Source organism: Haliotis asinina, chromosome 3 (genome assembly GCF_037392515.1).
Source record: "Haliotis asinina isolate JCU_RB_2024 chromosome 3, JCU_Hal_asi_v2, whole genome shotgun sequence".
NCBI classification, from domain to species: domain Eukaryota; kingdom Metazoa; phylum Mollusca; class Gastropoda; order Lepetellida; family Haliotidae; genus Haliotis; species Haliotis asinina.
This window is the reverse complement of record NC_090282.1, coordinates 58,853,202-58,873,291: the sequence shown is the minus strand read 5'-3', so window position 1 is coordinate 58,873,291 and position 20,090 is coordinate 58,853,202.

Below are 20,090 nucleotides of genomic sequence, written 5' to 3'. Positions count from 1 at the left end.
AAATAACTACTTAAAAGGTGTTGAGGATATACGTACTGGCAGTTGTATCTATATTTATTGTCGACAGCTGTTCAAATATGTCATAAATATCGTGAACAACCCTCAAGAATCTGGAATAACAAGGTTATGAAGTATTTATTGAGCCTATTCTTGGAGCACCAAAAATGGACCAGTAGAGAAGATGCATCTGTTGAATTTATTTCCAGGGTGACATGAGTCCATAATGAACAAGCCGAAGATAAAAATTCAGTATTGGAATTAACCGGTCTATCCCAGTCACTTGTCATGCAAAGTATGTGGTTGCCATGATTATATGAACAGGTTGTGTCTGTTTCCGATGCCAAGGCCTCAGATAACATACGTAAGCATCACAACAATTAACTGATGGATACAAACAAGCTAGTAAACGTGACCTATTACTAATAGAGCCAATACACCGATGAGGATCCATAGGGCATTTGACATTAAGTCGTGAGGAGAATCTGACATTCGTTTATATAAGCAAGCATTGTCAGTATGATGGTTCCTAATGATTTGTCATTTGTTTATGGATATACTTATACCAGAACAACAGGGAGTTAGTTATCATCATCAGCTAAAGAATAATAAGCAACTAGAAATCAAGGAGATCACGTTCAACTATTGTCAACTATTGAGAGCAAAATGTGTCCGAATTCTTTGCTGAAGCGTCATTGAGCAAGTTATGCTTTACATTTGGGCAATTGGCTTGAATGTATGCCTTAAAAGAGGTGCAGCAAAAAGAACATTTGCCACCTAAGTCTGGTAAATTAGGTGAAAAAACCAGTCGGTTACAACATTGAATCTAATTTACGAATCCTTGACCTAAACGATGGAGCAAAAACCTGCGGGCATTCTACACACTGCAGCTTAAGTAGATAATCTCCACAGGAGACATATGAAATAGAAATTGGAACATGTACTTTACTGTCCAAGTATGAAAAGAAGTTCCTATACATGGATAGATATAAGACTGAAACAGCTGCTTCGTATCTTTATGCTGTATGTATATGCCGATTGTAAAGCTCAAACAAGCATACGAGTAAATAGTTCCTCCCCAAGCAGGCAACACGTACTTTGAAAATAATATATGTTATTGCGTAGTATTGCTCAGGAGTTACGTTTCACGGAATGTGTTTTACACGGATATGTCACCAGGATTGTTATGATTGAGAAAGATGCAGGGAAGCATTCCTACAGACGTTACTTCTGCTGACTCGAGAATGATTTTGCCATAAGGTTGTTTCCAAATGCAGGAAAGCACGACCTAGTGACCACTATTCTGTTCCTGATTCCTGGCTTGCTAGCACTCATTTCGTAGTTCTATACATGGCTTACCAGTGGCGTGAAACTAGCTTTTCTTGATCATCAACCTTAACCATATTAACTAAAACAAGATGTTAAGGTCATCAGTATTCCGCGCCACACAGTTCCTGTTTTCTAACTCCACCATGACATTAATTTCTTGACAGCGTACCAAATATGGTTCCATATCTATATCGACGTCGGAGAAGCGGATAACATGCACCAGGTCAATAATCGCACGGAAAGGGCCATAACTCTGTAATAAATCTTAATCTAAAATGAAGTCCATCAATGTATTTATGTCCTGATCGGCCACGTCACATTTTGTCTCACAATAAACTCACAAAAGCTGAATTCATTTCAGTCATGAATTAATTAATACTGCTTCAGAAAGATTGTTAATTCCTACCTAGTCTATGGTAGTAACATCGACCATTTTCGTCAACATTCGAGAGCATTCAGACCCGCCTATGTGCCGAAAGTGAAAGAAGCCCATTAGTTCAAGCTAGGTAAAACAGCAACGGACATTTGATGAATAAATCAATTAAGGCACCATGAGTTTTCAGTTCACCTTCATCCCATGAATGTACATAAAATGTACAACAGTGCTTCAGCTGAATTACAGCCTTTGAATTTAACACGCAATGAGACTAAAACCAGCTACACACTTGTTCAGTCTGACAAATTAGGTTAACGGTTTGTCAGACTGCAACACGTCAGATTAATGTTTGAAGAAAATGCTGTGCAGCAGAGGAGATAATTTTTCTTTACATAAACTGGCGAGCAAAAGAAAGTACACAGGTGTAATTGTAGCTGCAACCCCAAATTATTGATAACACTGACTGTATAGAACACAGCCGCCATGTTTAATTTACAAAATGCAACCAAAAACATTTGTGCGTGTTTTGTGAAATGTTTCGCAAAATTGTGATCATTAAACCTGTTTGTCCTGAAGACTTAACAATCACTTGACAAAAATCTCAAGATTGGCGTCGGCGCAACGAGAACGGGCCACAGAAATATCACAAATGTGCGTTTCCAACAGCCATATTGTAAGGACATTGGGATGCACAGGACAAATAATAATTCGGCTGTTCAACCGTTTTAATGTAACAGGCCATGATCTCCCCAGAAATGGACGTCAAAAAGTCACAACACCATAAGAGGATCGCTATCTGCGGGCTATTCTCTGACACATCCGGATGTTGGCGATGACGTCAGCAGCTGCCACATCATTCGCAGTGACAAGACAACTTCATGCTGCTGGCATATGGGCCTGCCGACCACTGTGTGGTGTGGCCTTGGACAGCATCGTAGGAACCGTCTGCAGTGATCATCACTACGTCGCTATTTATTGGTACAATGTCATTCCGCTGATAACATACTACAACGTAATTTTCCATTTCCTCTAAAGGTTTTGCTATTTTTATCTTATTGGAAGAAACACAACCTGTGAACTGTTTTTGCTCGTCAGTCTACACCTTATACGCAGTGGCGATGGGTATGACGAAGGAATGCAGATGTGAAAAGTGTATCAATTTTGAAGGCCTTTCTCCATGTCGACCCTGCGGACAACAAATTAATATAATACAAAATTCTTGTTTCTGTACTCAAAGATTTGCATTTAACCTCATTTGTCCTCAAAAGATTTGTTTGCGGGTGTGAAATCCTTCTTTGACTTTGGATCTTTCTTTACACTGTAAGTATTAACATAACTGCCAGTTCGAGAACAATGAACAATGGCATGTGAGCTATAATGGCGTGTGAGCTATAATGGCATGATTGTCTGGTAGCAGTTGCAGGAAAAGACGCATGTCACGATGACTGTAACAGCAGTGGTGGGTGGGAAAATGTGTTTTATTGCCGTTTTGAACATTCTTGTAACCATATCAGTATATTAGGAATCTAAACTTGAGGCAATTCAGATCTTGATGATAATTACTAGCAAACAAACAAAGATGAATAATAAGACTAAATCCAGATACTTCTATGTATCTGTTGTTGCAAATGTTGTTCAATGGGTAGACGTGAAGTAGGACTGTTTTTAGACTCAAGTGGTAGTTAATGCTGTATCAGGGGAGTCAGTTATCATTTTGCCAATTAAGGGATTTGAATCTTATATGCGTGTGTACACATTCCAGAGCATTAACCACAAAGCTCCTCTATATATTCCCCGAAAGCTGGTGTAATATGTAATGTTCCTTTGAAAACTGCCACACGAAAGCGGCATATCTGCCCTTAAGCTTATATTTATTTGACGGTGACATTTTTCATGATTGAATTCTAAAAGTTTCCCGAAAAACAAATTGGCAAAAAAGATGCTGAAGGAATGGCAAAGCGCTTTTGAGGAGTCTGCTAGGATATTCTGACGGAAAATGTCATGTGGTTTTATCAACGGAAAGGATATTTAGATTTTATTATTGACACATCTAATTATTGAAACATTTAAGAATGCTGAGAGTTAACCTAATGCAAAGTAGGAAGCCCTGCTATTACCATCATTTAACGAAGCGTTTTGAGGACAGCTTTGAGCAACTGATAGGCCCGAAGGGCACAACGTCCGATTCCTACACACCACCCCCACAGTATGATTGCGTACGCGATGTATTTACACAATCTGCCCGAGGATATATTCAGAACATTCCGAGAAATCGTAATCCCCTAAAATCATCGATATGCTATAATAAACTGGTTTCAACGTTCTGACGTCACTGTGTGACATACGGCTACAGAGGGATGTTGCTGTAATACCGCTTCTAATCCGGTGTGATACATGGACAAAAGACAGTGCTTGACTTAGTATAAGAGTCATATATTTAACATTAAAGTCGTTCCATTGCGCAACTGCTTGGAGGTGTCGGCACAAACCTTTTCGGTCATGACATTTCACTTGTGTAACTTTGAACCTTGAGTTCAAACGCAAGAATTATTTTTCACTGGTACCAAGGAATAGATATGGCAGTGCAGTGTCAAATCGGAATTAAGTTGGTCATAGGGATTGCTGACTTTGAAACAATTGTTCAAAGGTAGTCAATGGTTTTTTTATGATTTGTAGTATACACCTGGAAATTAATCAAGCAACACCCCAATTTTTTCTATTGGAGCAACTTTGAAGTGTTCTGACAATCAAAATATGCCGGGTTGATATAGTTTGACACTTTTTTATTCAACAGACGATCTCTGACAAACAACTTAAAGGGAAAAAGTATCAAGACTTTGCTTTATTGCAACGAAATCCAAATTCTTAAAACTGTCTTAAATTCATGAAAAAATGGACACAATTTACTATTCATCCACAGACGTTGTTGTCACGTGTATTAACACACATGTCACATGGAAAGAAAGAACAGTCATCTGAGAGTCTGCACACCGACTTTCATCAATATCTAGTGTGTCCTCCCTGCGCACGCACCACCGATTCCAGACGCCTCCTCATTCCTTGGATGAGTCTCCGGATCTGATTCTGGGGGATCCTGTTCCACTCCTCATGCAGGGCAGCCGTCAATTCGTTGAGATTATGGACTGGTGGGTCTCTCTGCCTCACACGACGGCCAATACAGTCCCACAAATGTTCAATGGGGTTGAGGTCAGGGCTCATGGCAGGCCATGGAATTCTGTCAATTGCATTTTGCCGCAAAAAATCATTTACAGCATGCGCCCTGTGAGGTCTAGCATTGTCGTCCATAAATATGGGTCTCGTTGCCAGAGGATGGTTCTCAAAATGAGGTACCACAGCCCTGTCAAGAACCTCCTGTTGGTAACGAACACCGTTAAGGTTGCCACGGATGGTAATGATATCCAACTTGCAGTTCATGGAAATGCACCCCCATACCATAACGGAACCTCCCCCAAAGGCCACAGTCTCCTGGATGTTCCGTGGAGCCATTGCTGTGTTCCTCTGCCTCCAGACCCGAGTACGACCGTCCACCATGTGCAGCAAGAACCGGCTCTCATCTGAGAAATGGACCTTCCTCCAAGAGGCAATGTTCCAGTGCAAACGGCCATTACACCAGGCCAGTCGGGCTGCCTTATGGGCTGGAGACAGTCTGGGTCGCTTGATTGGCCTCCTTGCCCGGTATCCTGCAGCTTTCAGACGATTCCGAACAGTCCTGTTCGAGATGGGTCTCCCTGGAAGCCACTCCTGTCTCAACCGAGAGCTCGAGTCGAAGGACCTGCGCCGTACAAGTCTCAGTAAAGCTCTGTCCTCCCGGACTGTGGTCTTCCTGGGTCTTCCTGGTCTAGGCAGGTCTTTAACTTCATTAGTGGCCCGGTATTTTTTCAAAAGTTTTGAAATTATGGAATGATGTCGTCCGATTTGAGTCCCGATTTGTCTTAGAGACATACCAGCATTCCTCATGCCGATTATTTGCCAACGAGTGGCCTCTGATAATTTCCTACGTGCCATGACATTGAAATGAATGAAAAACCGAATGCAATCGACAACCTGCGCTTGTAAACACCCCAGGGAAAAAGTGCATTTTTCGAAAGTTGAGGTTAAAGCAATGCACGTGCGCTGTGCAAGCTTCACGCGCGTCATATCAACCCATGAAAAGCTCATGCTGTATGTCAATACATCAAAATTGAATAATCAATCATCAAAATTACTTCGTTAAACTTTGTTAAGTTTTTATGTGTCTTTGAATTTGGTGTTGCTTAATTAATTTCCATATGTATAGTTGGACTTGGCACCTCTTTCACGGCATTATTCGATTGTTTTCAAATAATGCTGATCAGAACATTTCGGTATGGTTTACATCTGTGGTGAAAAGCAAGGGTAAGGGGTATATTCAAGAAATTGGACCAATGGACGTATTGTAAACTGATCAGCAAACACGGCCTCATATAGTACTTGTATGACATATGATATATTATAAACTACTTGTCGTTGCAAAGGCTAATTTATACCTACGATATAATCACGGGCTATATTTTTTATAGCTATTCAAATTTGTCATAAATATCGAGAACAACCCTCAATAAACTGGAATAACAAATTTAAAGTAGTTAAATGTGTCTGTGGAGTTTTGAAACGAAAATGGACCGGTCGAGAAGATGAACCTGTTGAATATATATTTCCAGAGTGACTTGATTCAGTCCCAAATGCACAAGTCGAAGATAAAAAAAAAATCAGTTTTGGAATCAACCAGTCTATCCACGCCACTTGGCATGCAGAGTGTGTGGTTGCAATGACTATATAAACATGTTGTGGCTGTTCCCGATGACAAGGCCCCTTATAACTTATGAAATCATCAAAAGTGTTGGACAAAAGCAACCTGGAAAACTTAACCTATTACTAATAGGGCCAATACGTTAACCAATGGGGATCCATAGAGCATTTGACATTGAGGCCTAATTACACACCGTTTGACATTCATTTATCCATGTAAGTTGTGTGAGTATTACAGACTTTGTTAGTTGTTTTAATATATTCATACCAGAATAACCGGGAATCAACCATCACATATCATCACCTAAAGGATAACAGGCAGCTAATAATCAAGATGGTCACTTTCAAGCGAAATATCTGCAAGCAAAATGTAACCGAGTTTGCGAAAAGTCATTCTGTACGTTTTGAATTATGCTTGGTCCTTGAAAGAGGTACAGCATGGAGAACATCTGTCACCTGACCTAGCTCTGAACACACTAGGTGAAAGATTTGTCTGTTGCAAACTGAAATCTAATTTACGAATCCTTGACGTAAACGATGGCTTGAGGGCATTCCACACGCTGTAACTCAAACAGGAAATCTCCACAGGAGACATTTGGTATGCAAATTGGAATATGTACTTTAGTGTCCAAGTATGAAAAGATGTTCTTATACATGGATGGATATAAGGCCAGCTGTTTCGTATCTTTATGTTGTATGTGTATACCGACTGTAAAGCTCATACGCGCATACTGGTAAACAGCCCTTCCTCAAGTAGGCCACAAGTACTTTCATAAGGTAATAACGTCTGTTACTGCGTTGTATTGTTCCTGAGTCATGCTGCACGGAATACTATACTTTTCCTCAGATATGCCACTAGGTTTCTGACGATTGAGAAAGTTTCAGAGAAGCATTCTTGCACGCGTTATTTCTGCTGACACAAGAATGAGTTCTCCTTAGGGTTCTTCCCAAAAAAACAGTTAAGTGACAATCACTGAGTGGCATAGAGAGGAACACAACTGTTCAACGGTCTGGTGACCAGATTCTACTGTTCCTGATTCCTGGCTAACCAGCACCCAACTTGTGGTTCATCAATATCTTACCAATGGCTTATAACTAGCCTTGCCTAAACATCAAACTTAACTATATTAACTAAAACAAGATGGCATGGTCTTCAATATTGGTTTCTGTTTTTCTTTAACTCCACCACGACATGCGTGCCAAATACGGTGTCTAAAACGGTTACTGAGAAAATGTGTTTCTATAGGAGATATCTTTCACCAAGTCAAGAAACACATGACAAAGGGTATACCTCTATAAAGATTCGTTTCGGACCTCCATCAATGCATTTGTGTTCTGAATACAAATACCAAATTATGTGTCCGTATCTATAACAGTTTTTGAGAAAATCTGTCATAGGGGATACTGTTTACTAAGTCAAGAACCGGGGCCATAACTTTCTAGGAAATCGAAACACGGTTTCCGTTTTCGATCTCCATCAAGGCATTTATGTCCTCAGAATACATACTAGTAGCATTTATTTTTTCCCTTATCTATAACGATTTTCGGACGGACGGAAAGACTGGAGGATGGATGGGAGGATGGATGGGAGGGTGGATGGGCGGGCAGGAGGGCGGACGGACGGAACTCAAACCTATATTCCCTTAACTTCGAGATAAGAACGTGGCATTAACAGATTATGCTTGTAGAGAGTCTTGACACGACTAAGGGCTGCAACCTGGCTGTAATGAAGCATAATGTGTAGCGACAACCTGTTCACTACAAGACGAATATTTTAAAAGTAAGAAACATCGTGATAGAGGTTTCCTTTGGCGTTGACATATTCTGTCATTGAAATAATAAACATGAACGCTTTAATATGTCAGATAAGGCCTAAGAAATCCCAAAATACATTATGCATACATCACAGATACTGTCAAAGGTGTGTATTTTAATATTTCGGAGCAGGTAAGAACATGATTCATGAAATCGATTTGGCAGGAACGACGTAATCATATTATTAGCACACAAAACTTAGAGCAGAAGAAAAGAGTTAAGTTGCTTACTTTCTTCTTACTGTCAGAATTAATGCGTGGATGTTCTTCCATTGTAATTCAGTGTTATAATTGCGAATGTAGTTCTTTCACAGTTGTATTATCCACGTACTGCTTGAAATAATGATGTCAACAAGAGACAGTTTTGCAATGACAGTCAAATAACGCCATCCGTGGAATTATGGCTCCCCCTGCTGCCATTAAGCATTTCGTAGCGATGTGAGATCATACAGCATGCTTTTGCCAACGTTTGGTCTCATTTCTGTTCTAATGTAATCATTTGCTATTCAAAACATGCGAATGCCAATGCCATTGATCCATTGTAATGACATAAGGAAATCTCTTTCACCATGCAAACGATCCTTCTCTTTTCTCGTATTTGAGGTGTACGTGTAGAAGGACCTTGTTGCACAATAACAGCCATCAATGTGAGTTTTGTTGAAAGACGTCCAGTCATTCTAGAATGTTTAATTACCTCGTCGTGAGTAGCTTAAAGGGAAGCCTGTGGAAATTAATGATTCTTTTGTGGCTGACTCGGATTAACTGTTGATTCCTACCTAGCCTATGACCGTAACATCAACTATTTTCGTCAATATCCAGATCCGAGCATCTGCCGAAAGTGAAAGAACCCCCTTTAGTTCATGAGAGGTAAAAACGTAGCGAACATTTGATAAATGAATCAACGAAGGCACCATGGTTAAGCAGGTTTTATCCAGCACGTGCATCCCATGAATTCACCTAAAAGATACGACAGTACTTCGGTTGAATTACCGCCCGGGAGTGACATGGGAAGACATTACAACCGGCTATACACCTTCCCATTTTTCTGAGACTGACATATTGCGTTAACGGCTCGTCCGACAGCAACATGTCAGATTAATGTTTGAGTGAAAATCGCTAAGTAGCAGCGGAGGTAGATGTCTCTTTTATATCAATATTATACGCAATGGCGGTGGGGCAAATGAATGTATGCAGATATGAAGAGTCTATCAATTTTGAAGGTCTTTCTTCATGATGACCCTGCTGACAACAAATTGAAATGACACAAAACTCCCGTCACTCTAACTCGATTGTTGTTTTTAACCTGAATGGTTTGAGGGCGTGAAATTCCTTCTTGATGCTGGATATGTATTTACATGGGAAGCATTAACAGTTCGAGAACAATGGCATGTGAGTGATAATGACATGTTGGCAGTTGTAGGTCACAATGACTGTTATAATGTTGGGTGAGTGAATCTGTTGCTTTTATTTACGTTTTGAACATTATTCCATCTGTATCGGTTTATTGATAATGCAGCATTTTATTAAGAATAACTAGCAAAAAAATGAAATAAAATAAAACAAAGATGAAAATCCTGATTAAAGGATCCTGGGACACTGAAGGGACGCACTCAGCCCATCGTTCTCCCTCTAACCTCTTTGTATTTGTCGGTGCAAATGTTGTGGTTGTAATAAATCAATGGGTAAAAGTTGAAGTAATAGTTGTTGTTGAAAAAGTAGTTTTATCACTAGAAACAGTAGAAACAGGAGAGACAGGAGAAACAGCTGAAAGAGTAGCCTTATTAGGATATAACTCGAAAAACAAATACGGTCTTGGCAGTTATATGATAAGCTACTTGTCACTGCAGAGACTCTTATCACTGCTTACAAAATGTTGACGATGTCATCACGGGAAATTTTCTCTATATTTAATTTCGATATCTGTTCACATATGTCATGAATATCATGAACAACCCTCAGTAACCTGGAATAACAAATTTAAAGTATTTATGTATGATCAGGAGTGTTCCAAACTGGTCGAGAAGATGAAGTTGAATTTATTTCCAGAGTGACTTGAGTCAGTCAAAAACGAACAAGCTGAAGATACGAATTCAGTACAGGAATTCAGCAGTTCATCCCAGCCACCCACCATGCAAATTGTGGCTGTTCTCGATGAGAAGGGGCCTGATAACATATGTCGGGCATTACAACAATTAACTGATAAAAAATAACTTGATATATGTGTCTCATTACTAATAGGGCCAATATGTTAGCCAATGAGGACCCACAGGGCATTTGACACTAAACACTAATTTGGTATGAGAGTTTGACATTCACTTACACATGCAAGATGTATGTGTATGACGGTTCCATTGCGCGGCCGAGTTCTTTGTAAAGCATCAGGTTATGCATCCTGCTTGGGCTATGCATCCTGCTTGGGCAATTAGCTAAAACTATATAAAGAGGTCAAGAGCACTTGCCAGCTAGTGCTGAACAACTTAGGCGAAAAAGTTTGTGTCAACATGAAATCTAGTTAATGAATCCTTGACCAAAACAAATGGGGCCATTCTGAGAGCATACCACACACTGCACCTGAAGCAGGAAATCTCCACAGGAGACATATGGGGTACTATTTGGAACATACGTTATTGTCAATATATAACGGAACATCCTTAATAAGGATAGATATTATGACCGTAATTGCTACTTCTCGAGAGTTTTCACCATGTTGAATACACATCTTTATGGTGTACGTGTATACGTATTGTGTAGCTCATACAGACATACAGATACTTTTCTGATACATAGCTCTACCTTCAGGAAGTTACTTTTACCATTGCGTTGTATGATATTGTTCAGGGGTTGTGTTTCACGGAACATCAATATTTGCATGAGATATGTCACCAGGATTGTGACGATTAAAAAGATTCAGGTTGATATTCTAGCACACATTCCTTCAACTGATCTGATAAAACTGACATACAACGGGGCAGATTTGTACAAATACCCACTGACCATTCTTCTAATCTTGATCCCGGGCTTGCTAGCACCCATATTCGCCGTTCTGTTAATAGCTCGCTAATGGATCAAGTGTGAACAAAAGAGATTACCTTTTTGGCACAAGGTACAATGTATTTTTCCTTTCGTCCATACCCAGAACATATCTTCATGTGGTTTATGTTTTGGTTTTTTTTTGAATTCGTGTCAAGTGTTATCTATTGGGTCAATCTATTCACCAATGAAACTGATGGGTTTTTTCAAAGATGGGAGTGGAATAAAGAAAATGAACGCTATGAATGCAAAACAACTTTCAAAATATAACGCAGAGACAACGCAGAGAATGTCAAGGATGTTTATTTTAATATTTCAGAACAAATAAGAACAGGATTTTTTAAATCTGTTTGACATTAACGAAGTAATCTTGTTATTAGCACTCAGAACAACACTTTGTGCAGAAGAAAAGGGTTAACTTCCTTATCTTCTTCTGCTTCTTTCTTCTTCTTCCGATTAATGCGTGGATCTTCTTCCATTTGAAATCCACAATAATAACGGTTTTTATTGTTGATGTGCTTCTTTCACAGCTATATTAGTGGTTTGTACATTAGTGATTTCAGCAAGACATAGTTTTGCAACCACATGTCGCCATCCCATTAATTATCGCTCCGCCTGCTCCCATTATCTATTCTCAGTGATGTGAGGACATGCTGCATGTTATTGCCAAAGCGTGATCTGTTTTCTGTTCTTATGTAATCGGTTTATGGTCAAAATGTGTGAAACATGCAAATAGTTATATAGGTCATTTACAAAGCGCTTGGCCAGCGCAAAACACAAGGAAGTCGGTAGCGAGGAAAACAGAGTGTCTTTAGGTGAGATTTAAAACTTGAGAGAGTTGGAACAGCAACACCATCACCTGACCCCAAGGAGCAATTGACGGCATGTCTTTGTTGACGTCGAAAATCAGCAAAATGACGAGCTTCCAACTAACTGAAAATCGTTCCTCATATGACGTCACTGCAGGGCTCTGGCGACAGAGTTACGTAACGTGACAATGGTTTTGTTGGCTGGAAAGACTGAAGCAGACGGCTTCTTGGCAACTTTTAATCGCTCGGTATGAATTAACCACAAGCTTTTTTAAAGAATGAGTCCTCTTAAGACTAGTCACAAGTCTTTCATATGTAATGGTTAAAAGAGTACCAAAAATGAGTTTATTCGTTCTTTAATGTTTGTAGGGAGGGAGCTCCAGAGGAAAGCAGCTGAATATTTGAGGGATCTATGTCCGAATGTATTGAGTTTATATAGAGAAGTGATTGATCGGCAGGTCTGCGATTCCTTTGTGGGACGTAGGGTGAGGCAACGGCGGGGAGATGGTTTGGAACAGTTCCATTTAGGACTTTGCAGGTTAGAGTTAAAATCATAAACTCTATTCCTTCTCTGAATCTCAAGAAGTGGAGGGACCTCAATGCAGGCTGGATATCACTCGTTAGTTCTGTGGGTGTGACAACCCTGGCGGCGGTGTTCTAAAGTTTCTGCAGTCTGCAAAGCTGGTCACTGGTAATACCAACTAAGAGACTGTTGAAGTAGTCAAACCACGACAACGCTAAGGGTCTCAGCAGTGTAGCCGTGGTGTTTCTTGTGAGGAGGTGTCGGAACGAACCAATGTTCCTCAAGAGGTGGTGGCAGATCTTCGATAGGCGGTTAATATGCTATTCCATGGATAAATTCTCATCTATAAAATCCAAATTTCTGCCGTCTGGAATCATGAGTCCATGAGTTTGGGCGCTATTTAGCTGTAGTATGTCCATATACATCCATCATTTAACACCTTTCACAGACATCTCCGTCGTGGCACATACCTCAGTCTGACCCTTGGGGTAACTGGTGACGTTGTCCATGAACTGAGAGTCGTCAGCGTTGATATGATGGGCAATATGCTGGTCACTGAGAGAGTTGAGTGGTTAGGTATGAAGGGTAAACAAAAGTGGAACAAGGACAGAGCCCTGGGGCACGCCACACTTCAATACAGAAACAGGTGACATGGTGTTGTGTACACATACATATTAACCATTGTAATAACATAAGGAAATCTCTTTCACCATGCAATCAATGTTTCACTTTTTAACATCTGTGCTGTATTTGAGGTGTAAATGTTGCAGAGCATCAGCCATCAATATGAAGCAGAGATCTGCTGTGCTGACGTCCTGTCCTAGAATGTTTTATAATCTCGTCGTGAGTAGCTTGAAAGGAATTACCCTGCGGCTCCACAATTATGTTTTATGTGGAAATTAATTAGTCCTTGTGTACATGCATTGCAATTAATTTACCAGGAAAAGCACAGTAACGGAAGACGCATTTTAGAGACTATACATTGTATGACACATGCATACAATGCGTTCAGTGACGAAACTGCAGGTATCAAGATCCTGTAATTAACTGCCAGGCAAGTGTGATGCTGTTCATGTTAGAAGAAAATCAAAAGCTTTTCTCCAGGTCATTTAGGTCTATTGATTGGCATGCACATCGTAACTGCAGGCTGTGGGTTACGTCACACCCTGACATAACCTAAATCAATTTTCAGTTTATTAATATTTCCATGTGGCGTTGAGCATATCTTTCATAACCTCAACACTGTCATGTCATTTTATCTGACATGAAACTGATAAGATAATAGACAGGGAAGGGACATTTCATTTTGCTGGTGGACTTGTTAGTGTCTAAGCAATACATTCCTGAGTAGTTGAGTCGGTAAAACAGATAATTCTTACTTATCCTATGGCAGTAATATCGGTCTTTTTCGTCACCATGGGAAACTATTCAGTCCCACTTTCTGCCTCAATCAGTTTAAGAGTGTAAAACAGCAGCGAACGGTCTCAGAATGAATCACGAACTACTACTCTATGAGAACGCATGTTTTAGCTCGAAACTCCATCCTACGAAATTCCATAAAAAGGTAAAACTGGGGCTTTAGTTGAATTACAGCCTACGAGTTAAACATGGGAAAACAGTAAAACGGCTCTACACTTTCCATCCTCCTCAGTTGGCAAAACCTGAAACGTTTCGTATAACATATATGTTCAACGGCTTGTCAGACTGCAATGTGTTAGCTTAATGTTTGACAATGCAAATCAGCGGCGGAGATAAAGTTTCACTCTACTGCTTATACCCACGCAATGTCCGATATGAACAGTCTACCAATCATGAAGGAGTTTCTTTGTGTGAAATGGAACCTGTGCGTGCAGGAGACGATAACAGCGTAAGCTGTAATTTCTTCAAATATTCAGTTTTTATTGGTAGAGGTTGAAAGCCACAATACCAAAGCTATTACGCTCTTTTAGAAACTTAAAAGAGAATACACCTCTTGCTTCTTTGGTATATTAAACCCTTTGACACATATTCACTTTATTGAATTGATGCAATGATGCCTATCGATTTGGATTAGAACCCGAAAGTATATCACATGTATCACCCAACCCTGAGAAGGTAAAGATTCCCTGGCTACAGGGAATAGCAGAATCCTATGCTTAAACGTAAAAACATATACACTAGAAACATCCATACATACACAAGCTCCCAAGTAAGTACAAACATATTATGTGTGTTACGCTTACCTAAAATTCCCGTCTATCATTATCGGATTATGCGATAACCTATGTGCAACTAGGGACGTCTACATCTGTGACTGACACACTTAATTCGACCGGTAAATGACCATGTATGGTTCAGGAAATCCAGTGATATCATGAGCGTCAATGTATAAAAGCAACAATTCCATCCAGTTGGTCACCTCTAACGATGGGAATGTGCAGCTGAATATCACGTGTAACTCGGACTTTATGGACACTGCAGGGATAACGGGGACCGTTAGTATGATCTGAGAACACTGGACTACTGACCAGAAGAGTGACAATGCATTACAAGTATATAATGTTTCGGACCTATCCTAACTAACACAGAAGGTGTTGGCGTGACTGGAATGTCAGTCTTGGCAATGTTGGATAGTAGGAGAAAATTTGACATTCTCAGGTCAAAACGGGACAAAAAAACAAACAAACAAACAAAAAACCAACAACAAAATAACAAAAAAACCCAACAAACCAACAACAAAAAACAAACAAACAACAACACAAATACCCTTAACATAAACAAAAAACAAAAACAAAACAAAAGACACCAATGTTAAGTCGCTCTCAATGTTAAGTTATCGTGCGGTAATTAAAATCGAGTAAGTTTTTATGTCCATGTCCACTAACTTCACCCATGTCGGGAACCTTCCGACCTCAAGACTCACGTCTCTTCCCCAGATATTGCGTAGAAATCTCATATTTTCTGCACACATGTTTCTGGTAATGTGTTCACGTGCGTAGTGACAACACAGTTTTTGCACTCGGAAGATTGGGTTCGATTCCTGATATTTAATACTCATTACGGATCTGCTAATGGTGTGACATTCCTTGAAAGCGGACAAATTTAAGTATGATATGAACTCACTCAGGCGTTGTGATACAAAAAGAATTCAAATGATTGCAGGCTAAAACCAAAATTACAAGACACTCATTCACACACTCCAACTCCCGACTGTGAGCGGACACATTTTCGTATGTCTTGGTTTAGGTATAAAAGTGAATTCAGAGGACCATATTTCACTATTGTGAATATAATGTATGTGGAGCACATTCAGTCCTGCCGATCCTTATCCAGAGAAAATCACCAGCAGTAGAAATGATATTAGAAGTTAAATCAGACTTCACGAAACTACCGCAAGATGGAAATATAAGAAGTTCAAAATTGATAAGAAAATTATAAAGGGCTCAGCTATCTGCCCAGACAGTAATCCTAAAATCATGTGAAATTGCAGAGACGGGGATCTCCCCTGCTTTCATCTTAACACCACGCCAGAGGCTAGTTGTACCCGAGTTAAGAGGCTTGGTAGCTTCGCTCGTTGAACGGACGGAGACTTGTGAAAACATAGAAGATTACTCACTTGCGTCAGAACCGCGGCCTGGCACCAATTTCATTCAGTATAACGGGTCGCCGTATGCTCTGTATTATTAGTATGGATAGGCGGTGTAGTTTTTCCGTTAGAGAAAGTTTCTGATTCTGAGGCTTGGGGATTGTCGTCCTGGATTCAAATGATTCTTGATTAATCTGAAGCATAGTAAGACGTCAACGGGTCTTCAAGTGTAATGAAAACTTGCGTAGTCATAGGCGACGCTCATGGACAGCATTTGTGTCGTCACGAAGTGTATGACGTAACAGCTGTAGAGGGAATAAATCGTAGTTACGCAATAACCAGTATTGTGTTTGTGAGTCATACATGCACACACATACATACATCAGACGTTAAGTCGCTATGAAGGTATCTGAATATAAAACATAAAACGTATAAGTTCCTACTGATTCTTCGTCAGTTGAGTACCGATTTCGTTATTTTGTCATTGGGTAAGATATTATTAAATGTAACGGACTATGTACAAATGTCTGAACCTACGTTAACATCATCTTACTGGCAGTGACACTAAGGAAATCTCCCATGAAAATACATTCATGGTACCTAAACAGGTCTGAACAGTACATGGCAGTCTTGCGACATACGAGCTGTATGCGACATAAAATACATAAATAACAAAGTGGTTACGTATTACACGATGTACTACACAATGAGACCCGTTAACCTTAACAAGCCTGGAAGAACAATCGGGTATTTTGCCCTGTAGTTCCTAGAATGGAATCCGTTGTCAAAGGCGTCTGATACGAGAAAGGAAGGAAGCTTGTACAGCTTCAGAAGACTGTGAGATTTGTGCTCCCAATATACACTTGCAGAGAATCATAAATATCCTATCTTTGTAAATCGTTTTTGCAATATCACTCGACAGGGATTTCGTTTAGTTAAAATTAATCAATTGCGAAAACAAATGTTTGGCTTCACGCCGTTTTTATGACTATACCGATGACTAGTCGAGTCTTTCAAAACCATAACTGATGAGTATCGTTTATTACATATCCTTTAATACTCGTTTGCACTTTACTACAAGGAGTAACGTCAGAATTGCCAGTGCAGGTCGCAAGAAACGACTAAATCTGAGTGGAATGCTAGTCGTTATGACGTCATTGATGGCATGTCATCGTGTCCCAATAGCGTAGATCGAATCGCTGCAAATTGGTTTATTCACTGGCTTACAAGGTCTCCGTTTTAGAAAGACAAACTTGAGAGTGTCAATAATGGTCGCTCTATTCCTTATTTATTTATGACCCATGAAGACACAAATTAGAATTGGCCTTCATGTTTGTTCTAAGAGTCGACTGACGGGATCGGATGGTCAGACTCGCTTACTTCTTGGCTGACATATGTCATCACATACTAATGCTCGATGCTCATGCTGTTGATCATGTGATTGTCTGATTGTTGCTGAATAAATTTGAATGAATACAGTAAAGAGACTTGTTGGGATCCAGGTACACTGAGCGAAGACAGGCTCGTCAGTTGTCCCATCAATACGCAACCCAGATAGCGAAGCGAATTTCCAGAGGATGCGAAGACTACCCAACACAGATTGAATACTAGATAAAATGGAAATAACTTACCTCAATGTTCTCACTATCGTTAAATTATCAGTATTTCTCTTTTATATGCATAAATCGTACATATTTCGTTTAACTTTTTCTAATAATTCATTATATTTGTTTTGTTTGTTCTGGTTAACATTGCATACATTATATATTACGTTTTGCAGACATAACTGGTTAGTAATGTTTTAGTCTCCAATGTACAAAACAAAACTACATATTTTAATGTCTTCTTTACATGGTGATTAATACAAAATTAATGATAATTGTTTTAGATATCATACTAAATGATAAATGTTTTAGTTTCATAACATTCCCAATAAATACTTTTTTTAAAATACTGTATATTATTTCATCTAAAATCTGTTAATGACAGTTCAATTTCAGTTGTAGAAATAATTCCTTTTATTAAAACTCAAAGAGTCAAAAATTGTTTCACATATTACGTTTTCAGACAGATTACTTTTGTAAAAATCATGAAGCAATAGATAACTTTTAAAGTTTTCGTTGACAAACATTTACGTGCAAATTACATTTACTATAGTACTATTAGCTTCTGACAATAATGCTTCAGGATTCAGACAAAGCATGAAAAACATAGTTATGGCCAAGTATTGTTCATCTTGCTAAACCTATTTTCATCGGATGCTTCATTTTCAGTAACCTGTATTCAACTCAAAGACTTTTCAAAATTATGACGCAGCCTTAAATGGCATCATTGTTGTCTATCGATATCTTTACATTGATTGTTTCACAAGTTTTGTTCCATGCCTTTGTAAATCTTTTCCAGCAACGAGTGTGCATTTCAGCTTTTTTCATATTTTTTCAATATTATACATCTGATGATAAATACTCAAGTTCATATGTTTTTCCATGAAGTAAAACGTATTTCAATCATTTTTAAATGTCCGTTTGGAGATTTTAGCAATGCGACAAGAAAACAATTCCTCCTAAGCGAAATTTTACGATTTTAAAGTTTAAAACACAATAACAGCTAAACACTTGTGAAACTTGTGACGACTGTCAAGTTTGCAATGAATGTAAACTGTTGGTCGATTTAAATGACCGGAACACCCTAACGAACCTTCCATCAAGACAGCAATTACTTCATATAATATGTGCGTGATTTATCTATGATCAATTATGTCTTTTATCTACTTATGCCGCAGAAGAATATCAAAAGATTTTTGTCAAAGCTTCTAGCGGAAGCGCTTCAGGTGCACATCTTACAGAGGCCAATTAACAGTCGTACGATCGGATGTAGAACGAACCCGACATGTCGTTGGAACAGGAAGTGTGTTTTTCTTTCAATGCAGTTTCTCTCATGAAACCGTGTTCGAGGCAGACAGTGATAAGACAGATGATTTAGAGTGGATCCGATTGCATGCCTCTTCGTCAACTTTCATAATTGAGCATCTTGGAACGATGTAGACACTTGACATTAGTTCCCCGTCAGTCGGATAGACCTTTTCCAGATGTGTTTAATAAGAGTCTTGGGGTATATCTCGTTCAACAACTGATTGGCTGAAAACGGCAGTTTGAATATTGAAGGGCCATGCTTTGAAAAACACAACAACATATTTACGTAAGGCTTTTCAGGTTAAACCTCCTTTGAGAAGTGTTCGACTAAAATTCACTTTAAGTGTCTTTCGTTTGGCCAACAAACAGATTGGCTGCAAACAACAGTTTGAATATTGAAGGACCGTGATTTGAAAAACACAACACAATGACCTTCTTTTTCCAAATACAACCTCAGTTGAAAAGCAGTCGATTATAATTCTCATTACAGATGATTGACTTGAGCATCTTATAACGTTCATTTAATTATGTGAACCCAAAGTCTGCACAACGGATTTAAAGGACGGATTCATTGTGGGATATTGCATACAACATGATGTAACTCTATCTTTAACAGCTACGCGTCCTTGAAAAGAGGGGAACGTAAGTCGAGCCCCAATGCAAAGCTGCAAAGCTTCACACAGTTTAAGACATTAAATGTAAGTCTCAAAACTATGATTGCATTATTTCATGAGAACATCCTGTCCATGTATCATCTACATATTTTTAGTACACTGCATATTTTAAGTACACTGTATGCTACAACTCGCATTCTTTATGAATTGTTACTCTTGTTTGCATCACTATGCACAACTCAATAATATTTTTTAACAGACCAGAAGTACTGTTCGGCTATCATGAATGTTATTAGGGTTATTCTTTTTTTAATTTCTTTATGAAAATCTGTG